At 36.6% G+C, this 15,890-nt stretch overlaps 1 protein-coding gene and 1 long non-coding RNA gene across 2 annotated transcripts in view; one reads left to right on the top strand and one right to left on the bottom strand.

Annotated features, from left to right (window-relative positions):
• LOC117228270 (uncharacterized) overlaps nucleotides 1-15,890 on the top strand; it is a 59,035-nt gene that overhangs the window by 29,650 nt on the left and 13,495 nt on the right. The gene's annotated exons all lie outside the window — the stretch shown is intronic.
• Nucleotides 6,503-7,567, bottom strand: LOC143259279 (uncharacterized). The gene is made up of 3 exons (XR_013033090.1): nucleotides 6,912-7,567; nucleotides 6,728-6,832; nucleotides 6,503-6,648 (listed from the first exon to the last, which is right to left on the bottom strand). It is a non-coding gene; the product is annotated as an uncharacterized LOC143259279 (long non-coding RNA).

The raw sequence follows: 15,890 nt of genomic DNA, 5'->3' as shown, positions 1-15,890 counted from the left end.
GCCGCTACAATTTAAAGTTTAGTATCGCAAAGTAAAAATACTTTGTGTTAAATTTAGAGTTACCTGTAGCAAAAATAGTTAAAATGCCTTCGTTTTGTTTCTCGTTTTTGCGTTGTGTCCTTATCATCTGTCCTAAGGCACCAACAGTAATCCGCCAACATCGTAGTTAGTGTCTTTCCGTGGTATCGCTTTTCCATCGTGGCTATATCCTGATGAAATCGTTCACCGTGTTCATCACTCACATTACCAAGATTCGATGGGAAAAAATCCAAATGGAAATGTAAAATATGCATTTTTAAGGACATGTTACACTCAAGTCTTTCACAGTTTTTTAGTAAATTATCCACGATGGTAACATAATTAACTTTTGCTTGCCAAGAAAATTTTTTATTGCCAGTTTAATTGAAATCCATACTGCCTTTTCTATTTCACTTAATTTGTTTATAAATTCATTGTCTGCCACTAAGTTTCTTATCTGAGGTCCTTCAAATACGCCTTCTTTTATTTTTGCTTCGGATAAATAAGCAAATCCAGGTCCTGATTTATCCATGGCTTTGACACAATTTTCCATAAGCCCTAACTTTATGTGTAAAGGGGGCAAATAAACATTTTTAGGATCAACTAAATTTTTGTGCATAACATTCTTTTGGCTCGAAATTAATTGTTGCTTCGGGGTCCAATTTTTTCTACTGTAGTGGTCTTTCCTTGCTCTACTGTCCCACTCACAGAGAAAGCAACAATACTTTGTGTACCCTATTTTCAGGCCAAGTAACATACCCATTACTTTCAAATCGCCGCATGTATACCAATTATATTGTTCATATTTTATATATTGCAAAATTAATTTAAGAGAATCATACGATTCTCTCATCTCTCTGGTGTACGCAATTGGAATTGATGATGCCAATATGCAATAGAACGGCTTTTAAACTGCTTCTCGATGCATCGATAAACAATCTTCATTTTTGTGGATCATGTTTAAATCCAAGACTATGTAATAATGCATCGATATCATCACATATGCAAAGATTTCCACACATTTTGAAGAATTCTTCCTGTGCCTGGTTTCGTTTCCTATAATATGTCACGTTCGTCGATTTATGCAATAAATTCAAATTAAATTCAAATCTCGCACAAGATCATTCAAATCGATTTGCGTAATAAAATGTGGCTCCTTTGACGCGGTTGGTTCTATCTTAAATTCGGTTTCTTTTTCATCTTCCGGTTCTATATCTTTGTTAACATTTGTGTCGATTGGTGTTAGTGCCGGCACAGATAATTCCTTTGAATGTAAGATAGGACGAATATCAGAAAGAATATTAGGATATTTTATCTGGCGTTTGACTATATTATTAAAGCCATCGATTTGACATAAGCAAAAGTAACAGTCGGTAACATGATTGTGTCACGGGACGCGACACTCGAAACTATACTTGTAACGTACGCGTACGTTAAGGGATGGGTTCGGAGAGCGAAGTTAAGGCGCGTAGGTTTCTGGTTAAAATGACTCTGTTTATTGCGTTTTTTGGGATCTTATATAGTTATTGACAAATCAGGGTGGGGGATGTAAGAAGTTTGAGGTTTAAAGCCCATTTTTTATGAGTGGTGAGCCAGAGAGCTGATGTGCAAGTTCGAGGTTGAACCCTACAGGTAACTCAGGTAATTCAGGTAATTTATTACTATAGGTAATTCAGGAGGTGACGTAAGGGTCTAGGAATTATCTTCAGGTAGAAGCCCCCGCTTCACAATTACTTGGTTCTCTCCATACCATGGGGAGTGCAAAGAGCATTTTTCTGTCACGTCCTTTTTCCCAAGCTAAAAGTGTATTCCTTCAAACAGGTAAATCTGATGTCAAGTTTATTAAATCTGCTCGACTGTATGTTACTTATCGCCAATTTAAAGGAATCATATTTCAATCGTGACACATTCTCTATGCATATTGGTCGTTAGATGCTTGTTCCACAGCATATCGATGACATCCATCGGTGCTATGTTTAAAATCTGTGACGTTGCTGATCTTCAATTTCAGAATGTCTGCGATCGAAATAAGCGTACGAAACGCGTTTTTCAAATTCCTAATTGTAATTAATTCGTCAAGTAGTATCAAACACTTGCTAAGTAACCTACAGTCGACGTCGTAAGGTGTCGTGTGCATTTAAGGAGATTTAAACGGCTGTCACATAATATATATAAACTACTTACTATTTCGGGTCTGAAAAAGTAGTAAATATTCTTCAGGCATTCTGAAACAATGATAAACGGAGTTTTTCTTAAAATTATCATTGTCACATGGTAAAAAAGAAATCAGAAAGTTAAAGCTCCGTGACTTGTTCATTGATTCGAACGCGACACGGTGCGCTCCTTCTTCTGTCAAGTTCCGCGGTCGGAGCATATTGTGCTCGAGTGATCGACCACGTTGCAATTCGCGCGTTCGCCTCTCATTGGTTTTTCGTTAATAACTCGTAAAGAAAACTGCAGATTGAATTTTTGCTGAGGAAAAAGTTAATTCAAATGACCTCGACTATCCCCAATTTCCTTGTTGCGAGACATTTTTAGGACATCCTGTAGAAATCTATTATAGTTGTACTTTACTCGCATTAGCTGCAAAGATCGTCAAATATAATGTATTATTCTATTAAATTATTCTTAGTTACATCGTAGTAAAACTAATTAGAGAAAAACTTGCTACTTTTTCAGAAGCTTGTCAAGATACAATATACAAGATACAACTTATTAGTTGTGCTATGTTAAAACTAAGAAAATATTGCTACTATTAAAGAAGCTGGTCAAGATACATAAAAAAATTAGAAGTTATATTACAGATACTTAACTAAAACATAATAATAATTATTTGCTGGAAGAAGCACGTCAAGTTAAATAATTTATTAATACAAAAAATTACATTCTAATGGATCTGCCACGCGTCGAATTTCTCGAACCTGGCCGAGCTTGTACATGAGGTGCAACTACTCTCACCTGTGCAGGAACTGGAACTGCCCTCCGTACCGTCCTCCTTGGTTCTTCAACAGCTGCCGCAGGAAAACGTTCTCTTCGTCTCTGCATTATGCGTTGTTTATAGTGTCTCGCGGTTCGTCTCAGGATAGGATCATCCTTGCAGACATTCAGCCACTTACCTGACACTCTAGCAGCGCAAAGCAGAGACCGAGGATCCAACATGCGTAGGATTAACTGCGACACCTCCGGCGGAAGTTCAGAAATAAAATCCACCTTGGTAGTGTCGAGCACTCCAATCACATCAAGGAAAGTTCTGAAGTTTTCCATGTTGCTGATGTAGATACAAGACGTCGAATGAACCATTTGTCAGAATTTGTGGTATATATAGTCGTGGTCACGCTTCACGCTTCGGTGACTCGACCAATCAGGAGCGGTTACGCGCGACTGCACATATTAATTTAAAATTTTTAAAAATATAACCTTGCATTCACGCATACTGTGAAATGAGAATGCCATTATCGTAGGGTTGATGTCACCATATGGAACTACTATTTTAAACAAGAATACAATTTTTTAAATATATATTAGGAACGTCGATGTATTGCTTCCTATAATATATAACATAATACATCATATCTTTAAATTTTGCTTACCATTAGCTTCCTCTGTACCGCAGCGCCTGATCCATACCGTTACCCGTATCGACTACCTGAGGTATGAATGCATTGTTTTAGGAATCTTGGCAGGTATCCCTCCCATTTTCTCACTCGGAAAGGTCATTTTACTATTGTAAAGGAAATCATACTTGATTATTTTTAGTAAGAGCAAGCATTTCTGGTTGAGTTCTTGCTGAAAATTTAAGATGTGTATTTCGTAGAGCGGGGTTCAAAAGGAGAGTCGGAAGTGATACAGAAAGGGTGGGATACGAATCTCAGCGTAGTGTCTCCTTATCCACTCCGCCATTCATACTTCTTATGGACTCATCAGTCTCTCTGTTGTTCTTAACACTGTACCGATCGTTGATACAACACTTGTGCTATGGCATGAACTAACGTTATCGGCCCCTGGTACAACATGCATATCATGCTCAGTGTATGCAGGAAAATTATAATTCTGAACTACGATAGTTCAGATAGTTTCAGATAGTATTCATCTGACCTGCGTGAGTCCATCGAATAAAGACATCTGGTCCACGAGTGTCAGTCTAATAAAGGCATGTGATCTAGGAATGTCGGTCAAACGTTAGACCTGAATAGCATACATTCACTGATATTTTCTATGTATATTTTGTATTATTTTCATATTTTATATTATTTTATATTTTTTATATTAACGACACATGTATGTATCTTCTTTGACATTGCCTTTAATATTTCATATGTAGTTAAGAATTGGTTTTTCTAGTGCCTTTTTTCACAGTAGGAAAAGGTACTTGCTATATACAATGAATAAATGTGTTCTAATTTTCATGTATAAAGGATTAGAAATAGTATTTTTATTCTAGCATTACAATGTATTCATAGTAATATACACTGACATACTAGTCACTGTCTTTCCAGATAGTCTTGAGGAGGTGGGATCGGCGACGGGAAGAGAGAATTGAACCCGGTTACAATTAGACTATCTTTATTTACAATTGGCGTCGGAACCAAACTCGCGATGCTCGCGTACCGTTCTCGACGAGGGTTCTTACTGAACTAACCATTCGCTCACCGATGCATCCCATCCAGATCATTCTTTCTCATTCTCACGGTTCGCTTTCACTCTATCCTGGCTAGACGCATTCATTCTACGCGACACTCAAACCAATCGTCTAGACATTCGCTCGACGCTAACGCACAGCATGCAGCCCAGTCCATTCGTCCAAACATTCTTACGCCTTAAGGTTGCGGCTGACTGCACACTATGACGACCCACCCATAGAAGGAAAGCCATATACGTATATTAGTTTTAGAGGTTTCTATCAAGTAAATCTGACGCTTTAATATCGAAATGTGCAGTTCGTAAGTGGAAAATTTAGATTCCCAAAAGACTAAACTGGGGTTCTTAGGATGTAGAAATATCCGTTTTGCAGTTATTGCGGAGATATTTGCAATATTCGGCCAGAGTGGTGACAATTCACAAAAAAGACGACACAAGATGGCCGCCGCTAACAGTTTTTCGTAAATATCGAGAGATATAGAGCTCGGATCGAAAATTCGCATCCGAAGACCCCGAGATAAGGCATATACAAAGGCAGTGGAGTGTATTTTCAGTAGATTACTTAGTTAATTAAGACACACGATTACTTGATGTGAATTGTGTATCGGAAACACCATCTCGAGCTTCCGACATTCTCCACTACTAGCGTCACAGTTCTCTTCCAAGCAAAAGATGCACCACAGCGAGCTTGCCGGTAACTATAGTTACTTACAGTCGATAATACAGTTCGACAAATTACATAGTTTTACACTTCCATCCAAAATATTTTGAATCAAAAGACGACTAAACATGGTTGCCACATTTCATTCCTCCCCGCAATGTTGCCATGTCGTCAAAACTGTTTCACAAACTGAGTTTCATGAAACTGATTCCTGCTTCATGAGCCCGTTCTGCCGCGCGCTAGGTTACTCGACCAGGGGAATGTGGCGTGCGGGGCAGTCCCCATACTCGTAGCAGTTGCAGCAAGAACGCTCGTCGAATACTGTAAATATCTGAACAATAATAAAAAAATGGACATTTCTACATCCGAAGCACCCCAGTTTATCCTTTTGGGAATCTAAATTTTCCACTTACGAACTGCTCACTCGAATATTGGCACGTCCATCTTACTTGATGCGAACAGTTGTCACGAAGATATTCTGCCGCGCGCTAGGTTACTTGACCAGGGGAAGGTGGCGTGCGGGGCAGTCGTGAGCGGCGCGGCAGTTGCAGCAAGAACGCTCGTCGAGTAATCGGGTAGGTGAGTAATAATATATATTAAAATAATAATGGATTTTTTTATAATAATAATAATTTAATGACATGTACTTTATATACTACGTTTATATAAAAACGTAAGGATGAATAATTATAGGACATCAGGAAAGAAGTGATGGCGATGGGGCAATTGGTAAATAAAATGAACACAAATGATGAAAACGATTTCAATAAAAATTGAGTATATATTTGGAGTTACCCCCTACCCCCCCCCCTCCTCTGCCTCCTCTTCCTCCTCTCCCTTTCCTTTTTTCCCCCCTCTTCTGGGGGCCATACATAGTCTTCTTCAGTAGCTTCTTCAGCTCTCTCTGCAACATATAAGCATGTATTATTATTATTATTAGATATTATACATATTACTATATTATATTATATTATATATAAAAGTATTTTTCATTTACTTACATTCGCCGCTACAAGGTTTGCCAGGTTTGGCCTGGCCACCCCTCTGGCCAGTTGGCCTAGTATGTTCCTCCATTGTGACTGTAACATAACAGCAGAATTATAAGTATATATATTATAAATATACATTCTATTTTGTACACATATATTGCATATACTTACAGCCCTCCCTGACTCGTATGCGTCAGAATAGAGTCAAGTGACTCCTCTGCATTCCCCGCTGCCGCGGTGGCTGTTGACGGCGCGGAGGATGTTTCCGCTGCTGCGGTTGCTGCTGTCGGCGCCGAGGAAATCTCCGCTGGCCAATTTATCCAGAACTGTCTTCATACTTGCCTGTAACATAGACGTGGAATTAGAAGTACATACATTATGAATAAGCATTTCATCGTACATATATATTGCAAATACATACAGTTTTCCGGGCGTCGAATGCCAGAGCGTCTTCTCTCCCTCCGGTCAAATGGATGGTGGTTTCCGCCTACCGAGCCAATTTAGCCAGAACTATCTTCATACTTGCCTGTAACATAGACGTGGAATTAGAAGTACATACATTATGAATAAGCATTTCATCGGACATACATATTGCAAATACATACAGTTTTCCCGGCGTTGAATGCCAGAGCGACTTCTTTCCTTCTGGCCAGAACATTGTCGGTCGTTCCCTCAACCGCAGTGGCGCTGTCAATGGTAGCATCGCAAGCACACCTCACTGCCGATCCGCGTGAACATCATCTGCAACATGCAAGGAACAATTCGCACACTAAGTGTGCAACCCGACATTGCGTGAGTACGCTCGAGCGAATCTAATGACTCGCGAGCTCAGATCTTTTTTAAATTTCCTTCGCTGAAATAATCAGCGAAGGCGCACACTAAGTGTGCAACCCGACATTGTGTGGGTTCGCTTCAGGTTTTTTAATTAGTTTTGTGCTAATCACAATTGGTTTTTTGTACTCCGTTTCTGTGGCCTCTCGGATACTCATGTTCCTAATGTAGCGGATGTCCAATATTTCGGGCAACATACAATGGACGTAGAATCGCGACAATTTCGATTTCATTTCGTTCTGCCAAAATGTGTCGTCTTTGGTTACTTTTATAGTTTTCATACCCTTTGGTGTCCACAAACAAAACAGACAATATTGTCGACCTGTTATGTGCAGTTGTCCCTGCACTTGGTAAAAATAGTGATGGGTTCTGCGTAATGCAGTACCTGCATCATCTTCAAATATTCTTCGTAGTGGTTGAATATTTTTTATCGCTTCCTCTGGCGAGAATTTTTCTGCCGTCTTCGGGCATTTAATTTCCACGATACCGTCGTCGTCAATTATGCCGTCCGGAGTTGCCCCCAAAAATGGTATCTCTGCATCAATGAAGAGACCGCATTTGCGGATTTCCACGTCTTCCTCCTTCGCAAGTTGTTCGCTGGCAATATTCTCACACTGCCGACCATATTCAATGGCAGGCAGCCGCAATATGTTTGGATACAGCAGTGACTTTACCAAATTTCCACACTTGGTTGTTTTCCTTCGCCGACACACTTTGCCAAAGTTCGACGCTGTAAGTAATTTGGATCGGTATGTATGCCACTCGTGGCTTTTATTTTGTTCTACCGTATCCCTCTCTATTTTCTTTCGATTCGCTTGCCAGTCCTGCAGCATCTCCATGTGCCTTTCTTTTTCAAAGCTAAATAGATGTTGCTCCATATCCGGTTTCTCTGCGCTACCTCCATAATCCGGGTCCGTTGCTGAACAAAACGGGTTTCTCACCTTCTTCGGAGACTTTCTTTTCCTTTCGTTTCCTTTTTCATTAATGCCTTTCCTTCTTTCTTCTAATTGTTCTATCAATTTCGGCGGCTTCACACCCTTGCCCTCTATTACCTTTGATATTAGTTTTTGCGTGTTGTGCTGTACAACAGCAGCTGCACATCTCGCAGAATATGACCCTCTCTGGCCCCAATTTAACCTTTTCCCACCAGTATATTTTGCAATGATTGCATTGAGGTTCTCAACTGAATTGTTTGTAGTATTATGTAACAAACTTTCAGCATGAGCCATCAATGGACGGAAGATCTCATGCATCCGGTTATATGTGCCGATTCTCTTGAGATGCGGTATCAAGTTGTCTTCTCCCGTGTTTTCTGGCTGGTCGCAGAAATATCCTAGTCTGCGACACTCCTTGTGCTCTCCGAAAACGTGGCTAGGAATATTTAGTAGATCCGTTTGCAAATTTTTTATTCTTTGATGGGTCAGTAGATTTTCCTTCGATCTGTAAACTGCAGCCTTCACAACATCCGTGCGCAATCTGCGAATGTTATTTTCCACGGCTTTTCGATAAATGCCAGGTGGAGTCTTCTTTACAACATCTTTCATTTTGTTGCAAAAATTGCATGGATTACAATCCAAAATCCTTTTATATACGCTGCTGTCGCCATCGGCAATCGATATATTATATATCAGACCTCTTTTTTCTATGCTGGTCTGGAAACCCTCAGCAATTGCAGCACTCTCCATTCTCGTGGATGTCTCATTTCGTCCCCAGTTCTTGAAGCATCTATGTTCTCTGGGGCTTTCCTTCCTCTTCGAAGCATTGTGGCAAATCAAACACACTTTATTTTTCACACCTGCAAATAACACTTTTTTTGTGTGGTATCCCGCTATTGCACCAATACCGGACAAGGAGTCATGCCTTCCAGTATGGTACGATCTTTTCATCCAGCTGCCGTCAGCCACGACGGGGATGAAAGGGATACCGGAAACTGAAACGTCGCCTCTTCGGACGGCTAATTGTTTCTCCTCTTCTGCCGCTGCTAGCATTTCTGCTTCAGCAAGACTCAACAAATCTTCAACAATGTCGTCATGACATCTTCGATATTCCATCCTTGACATGCATGGAATGTTCATTGTTGCAAACATTTCTTCCATCTTTGCGTAACCACCTCCAGAAGTGATTGCAGCGAGGGTCGTAGTATAATTCAAGTCCATTCTTTTATTGTCTGCCGTTTGACTGTGCACTTCCGCTTCATATTGGCACATCTTGCACTTCAGAGTTATCGTTGCTAACAATCCCGAGCGCTTCATCCCGATCACTTGCAAATGTTACGTGGTGCATTCGAACGTTGCCGAGTGGTACCCTATCAGTAGTACCTGCTCTACCACGAACCGGAAGTCCGTAATGGTTAATCCTTCCTCGATGATTGGCTGTGCACGTGATTGCTCTTGCGTTCCTGCCTCGATGATGAAATGGAGCATTTCTTGACTGACCTCCGCTGCTTCGATCTTCTCGGTGCGCATCTTCCTTACCGCTGCAGCTTGTTGAGTTCTATAAATGCAAAATATACAAACAAAAATAAAGGTTTTTCAAATGAGTACTATACCGTTCGATCTAAATAGATTGATATTATTAATTAAATAATGTGAGCCAGTCACTGTGCCGTTGCAACCATTTCGAATCATAACCTGGAGTAAGCCGTTCAATCTTTCCATTTTAATTGAACACTTGCAAATGATAACGATGACAATACAAGTAGCAACGATTTGTTGCATAGCAATACGGCCCACCGGTCAACAAAAACCTAGCAGCGCAAAATTTCAACCCGGTTGCAAGCTGTGGTTATCTCTGACTATCACGAAGTAAAATAATATTAATGCGCCATTGGAGTTCAGTAATGATGTAGCACAAATCTAAGCTCAATCAAAATTTATTGTACGTATCTATTATTTAAAAAATATAATATTATATATTAGAGCTTAGACTTATATGTGGGATTAATTTATAATTGAGTTGAATATAATTTTTATTTTGATTTCAGTTCGAGAGATATGAAATTATCTAATTGAATAATTGAATTTGATTTCTAATATACAGTTACGGGGTAATTTTCTTAGAAATAAATAATTGGGTTATATAGTTAATTAGTACTACGATTGTAATAATATAATTTATTTTACTTAGGTTTATTTGATTGAATTATATTGAACTGTTAATTATGAATTAATTTGATTTGTTGGAGTGAGAATATATATATATTATTTTAATTGCGGCTAAAAAATTGGCTGCAAAATATTTTTCATACATACCATTTATGAATTCATCTAAAAATTTAGATAGTCTTCATACGAGTGACAAGTAGAGATTAATTGTTAATATTACATGAAAGTTTGAATAAGAAATTTAAATTAAATAATGGTAAAAATTCAGTGCGCCAGCACCAACGGTTGGACTGCTGTTGTTCGTTAATTTTAAGAATTTTTGGGGGCTGCAGTTATCTCGATGGTAAATTTTAGTAATTATCTAGGTTGAATAAATTTATGCGAACCGTACAAATCGCCCGTCGCTTTCATTATAAATGGACTAAGTCGTAACGGTGTAAAAGTATGGGACAATGTTTTCATTAAAATTTTAGTTTAACAATAAGTGTTTCATTTACATTGAAAGGATTCTGAATGAGGAAAATTATATTATTTGCACAAATTATAAATATTATTGATTTCTTAATTTAATACATTTGAAAAAGGGAATTACATGATTATAAGTTATAGTATTTATTTACGAATAAATTTAATGATTTTAAAATGTGTGTGCGTGTGTTGTAGAAGAAGAAAGTAATATTAGTATAAGTAAAAGTGATTTTTTCGTACTTTTTGTATCAGGGTTAATTAAAATAAAGTTAGTGTTTTTAATTATCTCGAAAGTAAAAGGGTTAATTTAATATTTCTGTTATGTATCATAATAGTTATTAATAATGAATTGATGAGTTTATGTTGGAAGAAAATCCTAACTTTGGCATTGTTAGTTGTTTCATTTTTTATTGGAATCTTTTTTTTTTCTTTTCTTTTTTACGGATATTATTATTTCATACTTTTAAATATATTTATTCATTTATCCTACATCAAATTGAATTGGTTAGTTTAGGGTATTCAATAATAATTGAAATAAATAATGGTTCATTGTCGTATAAAGTATTAAAGTCGTGTAAAGAATTAAGTTTAGATTTATGGTAATTGAAGATTTATATTTTTATTAATATTAATCAGTAAAATTAAATGATTTGTATTTCATAACAATTTTATTACTTTGTTGTAATATAATTTAACTTAACTGGATAAATTTATTTTAATACTAATTTAAAATTGGACTTTTAAATTTAGAATATTTAAATTTTCAGTAGTTTTATGCAATAAAATTAAATATTTTGTATTATGATAATTAGACCGCATTTCCAATATTTTCACGTGGCCCGCGGGTGGTCTGGTCTGCCGATAGGACCCACGGTGGACAGTCGCATGAATTGGGGAAAACCGTAATTCGTTTTCTATGGCCATAAATCCGGTCGACGGGCTAACGATGCTTACTGTCAATGTCGTACTAAGAGAAAGAAACAGTTGTGCGTTTGCCGCTCTATTGACGGATCTATTTTCATAAAATGTATTCTAACGTTTTGGCTATTTGTAACTCTTTATATATGTATTCTAATTTCAAAGGTTATTTTTGCGCATTAAATGTCTGGACTAAGTTTTCCTCCTAATTACTAGAATGACAACAATTTGCTAATTGAATTAATTCGATTTCATCAATATCTTTATCGTAATTATTTAATTCGGTGATATCTGTCTGTCATATCAACAAAACCCTCTCCATCAATATTTTGTCAAACTGTTATTAGGCGATTTACATCTGTTTCTGTCAAAGTTGGAGAATTTGCTGTAATAATTTTGTATATTATTTCTACGCAATTTAGTATTGAAAATTCTTTCCAAATTTGCGGAACCGTTGCATTCGAATTAAAATTGTTGGGATTATGGAATGGAAATGATTCTAATTCTTTGCTTTAGAAGACTTTATTTTAATCCTTTATTGAGAGAAGGTATATGAGCGAAACCGATCGAGCGACCAAACTCTACTGAGAGTCCGGTAAGAAGAAACGCTTCTTTTATACCCTTTTTGGGTTCGTCGTGTCCACCAATCAGAGACGTTTTATTTGTCGCGTTTTACATTGTATACGTGACGCTGGGACCCTCAAACAGTCAGGGCACGATGTATATCAAAAGGTACCGGCGATGATGTATCGTGGCATCTAATATATACAGTTTACATCACCGTCGCTGCCCGCTGACGGAGCCGGCGAAATGTAAACCGATATCTTAACTGAAGATATCTTACTAAGTAAACTATAGATTAATTTTTGTTCGAGGCTAAAATTTCAACAAAAATCATTTTTTTCTAAAAACATTTCAAATGTACGACGTAAATAAAAAGTTTTAAATGTTTGCATTATCCCTTGGTTCAGTGGTTCCTGAATTGATCTTGTGTTGGGTGGCAGACAAACCACTTTAACATTAGCCTAATTTAAATTTATAGGATGTCCTGGCGCGTTATCCATCAGTAATAGATCTTTAAAACTAATACTTTTTCGTTGCAATTAATCCTCCAGCACCGGTACAAAACAGTTATAAAACTAATTTCGAAATATTTTGCATGTAATCCATGCTTTTTTATTGGCTTGCCTGTGAACAGTGGCTATAAGCAATAATATATAGTTTCAACCCCGAACAAAAATTTTTATTCAAGCATCACTGAAGACAAGCAAGGCTGGGTGTGCTTGAAGTTACATAAATTGGTATTCCCCACGTTGTACAAGAGTCCACTGTATTTTAATAATAAAGAGCAATAATTCTGACTAATTCTTAGGGGGGTATTCTACTGTGAACTTTTGAAAAAAATCAATTCTTTTTTTGCATATTCTTGAAGGATAATATTAGAAACAAAAATGAACAATTTGGGAAAATGAGGTACTATTAATCGAGCCTTGCTGCCGGTTTTTATTGTTATTGACATTTCGGTAACTCTCACGAGAGATGGTCAAACACTCTCACACACACTTGTAAATCCCTGGACCTTCTTTAAATAAACTGTGTTGCTTTGCGTTGCAACATAGTTTAAACCTTTTTTTCAAATCAACTTCACCGCCATTAAGTTGACGTTGGAGGCGCAGCATTTGGAGGAGCAACCTTCAATCTGTGCACCGTGCGATACATTCGTATGGCCCTAACAGAAACAATCACGAAAATATGGTCAGAAATACCGACTGAGCTTTGTGTTCGATTAATTGAATCTATACCACGCAGATGCAATGCAGTCCTCAAATCCAAGGGTTATCTAACATCTTATTAGACTGTTATGAAAACTACAGACATTGAAACATCGCTGATTTTCATTAAAAGTGATTATATAACTTACGCGATGTATGTTTCTTAACTTATGCCGCGCAGCTTTTGCCTTATTTCTTCGATTCAATTTAATTATGGCTCTTCTACAAGTATGTTTGAGAAAAAACTCATTAATCATTGATGTATGGAATGCTATCTCATTATGTTATTTTTAGTTCCAACCTATGTATCTTAGAAGATAGCGAATATACCGAAATGTATCAAACAATCACGTTGTTTCTTAATTTTTGTCAGTAAGTGTATATGCGAGCTCCTAAAATTAACAAAGTTATGGTTGTTTGAAGGACGCGACGACCTTATATCTTTATCGATATAACTTTAAAAGCATTTTTCCGGAAACTATGTTTTTCAGAACGGTGTCCACTGACTGAAAATTTTAAGCACGCATTTAGTACTTATGTGACTACAGCCTCTACTAAAATTAATCAAATATTTTTCTTTTTTCTTTTGTTTTTATGCCTCCGAAGTTTAACAATACATGCAAAAATCAATAATTAAAATTCAATGTATCGCAACTTTTTTAAATATCGACAGTTTTTTTTTTGTTCTAGTACCTACTATAGCCAAATTCATACTAATTGAGATTTCTAGTAATATCCTGTTCGGTATGAATGCTATTCCGTTCTTTTTAATCTGAACAAAATTCTGATTTCTTGTCATCAATATTTAAACATTCAAGTAAATGGATACACATAGTAAATATAAATTGTCCGTTTTCTTCTTAGAAATTATTACAATCGAAATACTTGTAATCATTGTAACTATGAAGAAAATGTTACGCCAAGGATTTACTTCAAAAAATTCCCTAACAAAGTTAAAAATGCACCCACTTAACCCTAAAATACACCTTTGAATCCAGACGAATCTCCGAATCGATTAATACTGAACTCTCTTCCTCTTGTTAGTTCTCTAGTTTTACATTCGAACGTCATCCTCTCGGAATCAATACATTGGAACTGCGGATTAAGTCTCGGCAGGTACTTCGGAACTTGTGATTAAAATCTCGGTAATAACGTTTCCCCGGGAAAGCGTGTAACAATCAATCTCTCCGGGTAGTGCTTAACTGAAAAAGAAAAGCAAGAGCAAGAAAGAAAGAGTAGAGTAAAGTTCAGCGAGTATTGGAAGACGATACTTTCCAGAGAGTTGGTCCGACGTGACCGTCAGGAAAATCTGACGCTTCCTAGCTAATCAATCTTCCTCGTAGTGCACACACTCGCGTCGATATTTATGTTGACACCTTCAATTTGTTGGCATTCTTACATATCTCTGTTATGTATCAATCACTCTTTTGTTCATCCGCATCGACAATGCATCGGTATTGAAGGCGAAGCAGAACTGTTCATATTACTCTTAGATTTTTCAATTAAAAGTATAATTCTTCAATTGTTCTTCCGTCGGAAAGTAAGTTGACATGTATTAATTTTCATTTCTTGGTTAGAATACTAGGTTTGTAGTTAGTTATTCGTACGTTTTTATATCTAAAAATAATTTTATAATTATAAATTTATAATTTTTATATAAAATTATTTTTTGATATAAAAACGTACGAATAACTAAAAAATTTATATTTGCCCATTAAAAGTATGTATATGAAAAAGGCCATATATTTCGAAAGTCGGTGCTGCGAAGCATTTGATTATATTTATTATTTTTATTATTTATATTTATTATATAATATAAATATAATATATATATATATATATATATATTCCTAACCAAATATTAAATATAAATGATAAATAATAATAATATATATTATATATTTAATATTTATATTTATATTTAATATTTGGTTAGGATTATCATAAAAAGCCAATATGGTTCAGGGATACGTTTATTTGGATCGATGAATCAAAATTTGAATTGAAGGAAGGTGGGAGATGATGCGTTTATGACATGGGGCTGTTTTAATAACGATTGAATTGGAAATTTAGCAATAATTGAAGGGAAACTTACCCTTGATGCTTATATTTCATAGAAATAGGTCGTTCGTCTTTCGGTAAGACAACGACCAAAAGCACACCTTAAGGGTTGTAAAAGAATTTTTTAAAACCAAGAATATAAATTTGCTTCCATAACCATCTCAAAGCTCCGATCTGAACCCGATCGAGCATTTGTGGGAGGAATTATATCGTCGAATAATTATAACTGAAAGATACACAAAGTCAAAATTTGTAGAAGCATTGAAGAAGAAATGGAACGCTCCACTGCGCTGAAAAAGTTAATTACAAGTATGACAAGTTGCTTTTTAGAAGTAACAAGTGCCAAACTATATCAAACTTCATACTAAAAAAATTACAATAATGTAAGATGTGCATTAAATTGCAATATCAACGAATTCCCCGTCTTCGG

Source organism: Megalopta genalis, chromosome 4 (genome assembly GCF_051020955.1).
Source record: "Megalopta genalis isolate 19385.01 chromosome 4, iyMegGena1_principal, whole genome shotgun sequence".
In the NCBI taxonomy this organism is placed as follows: Eukaryota; Metazoa; Arthropoda; class Insecta; order Hymenoptera; family Halictidae; genus Megalopta; species Megalopta genalis.
Note: the sequence above shows the minus strand (reverse complement) of the source record. Positions and strands in the feature narration are given on the sequence as shown.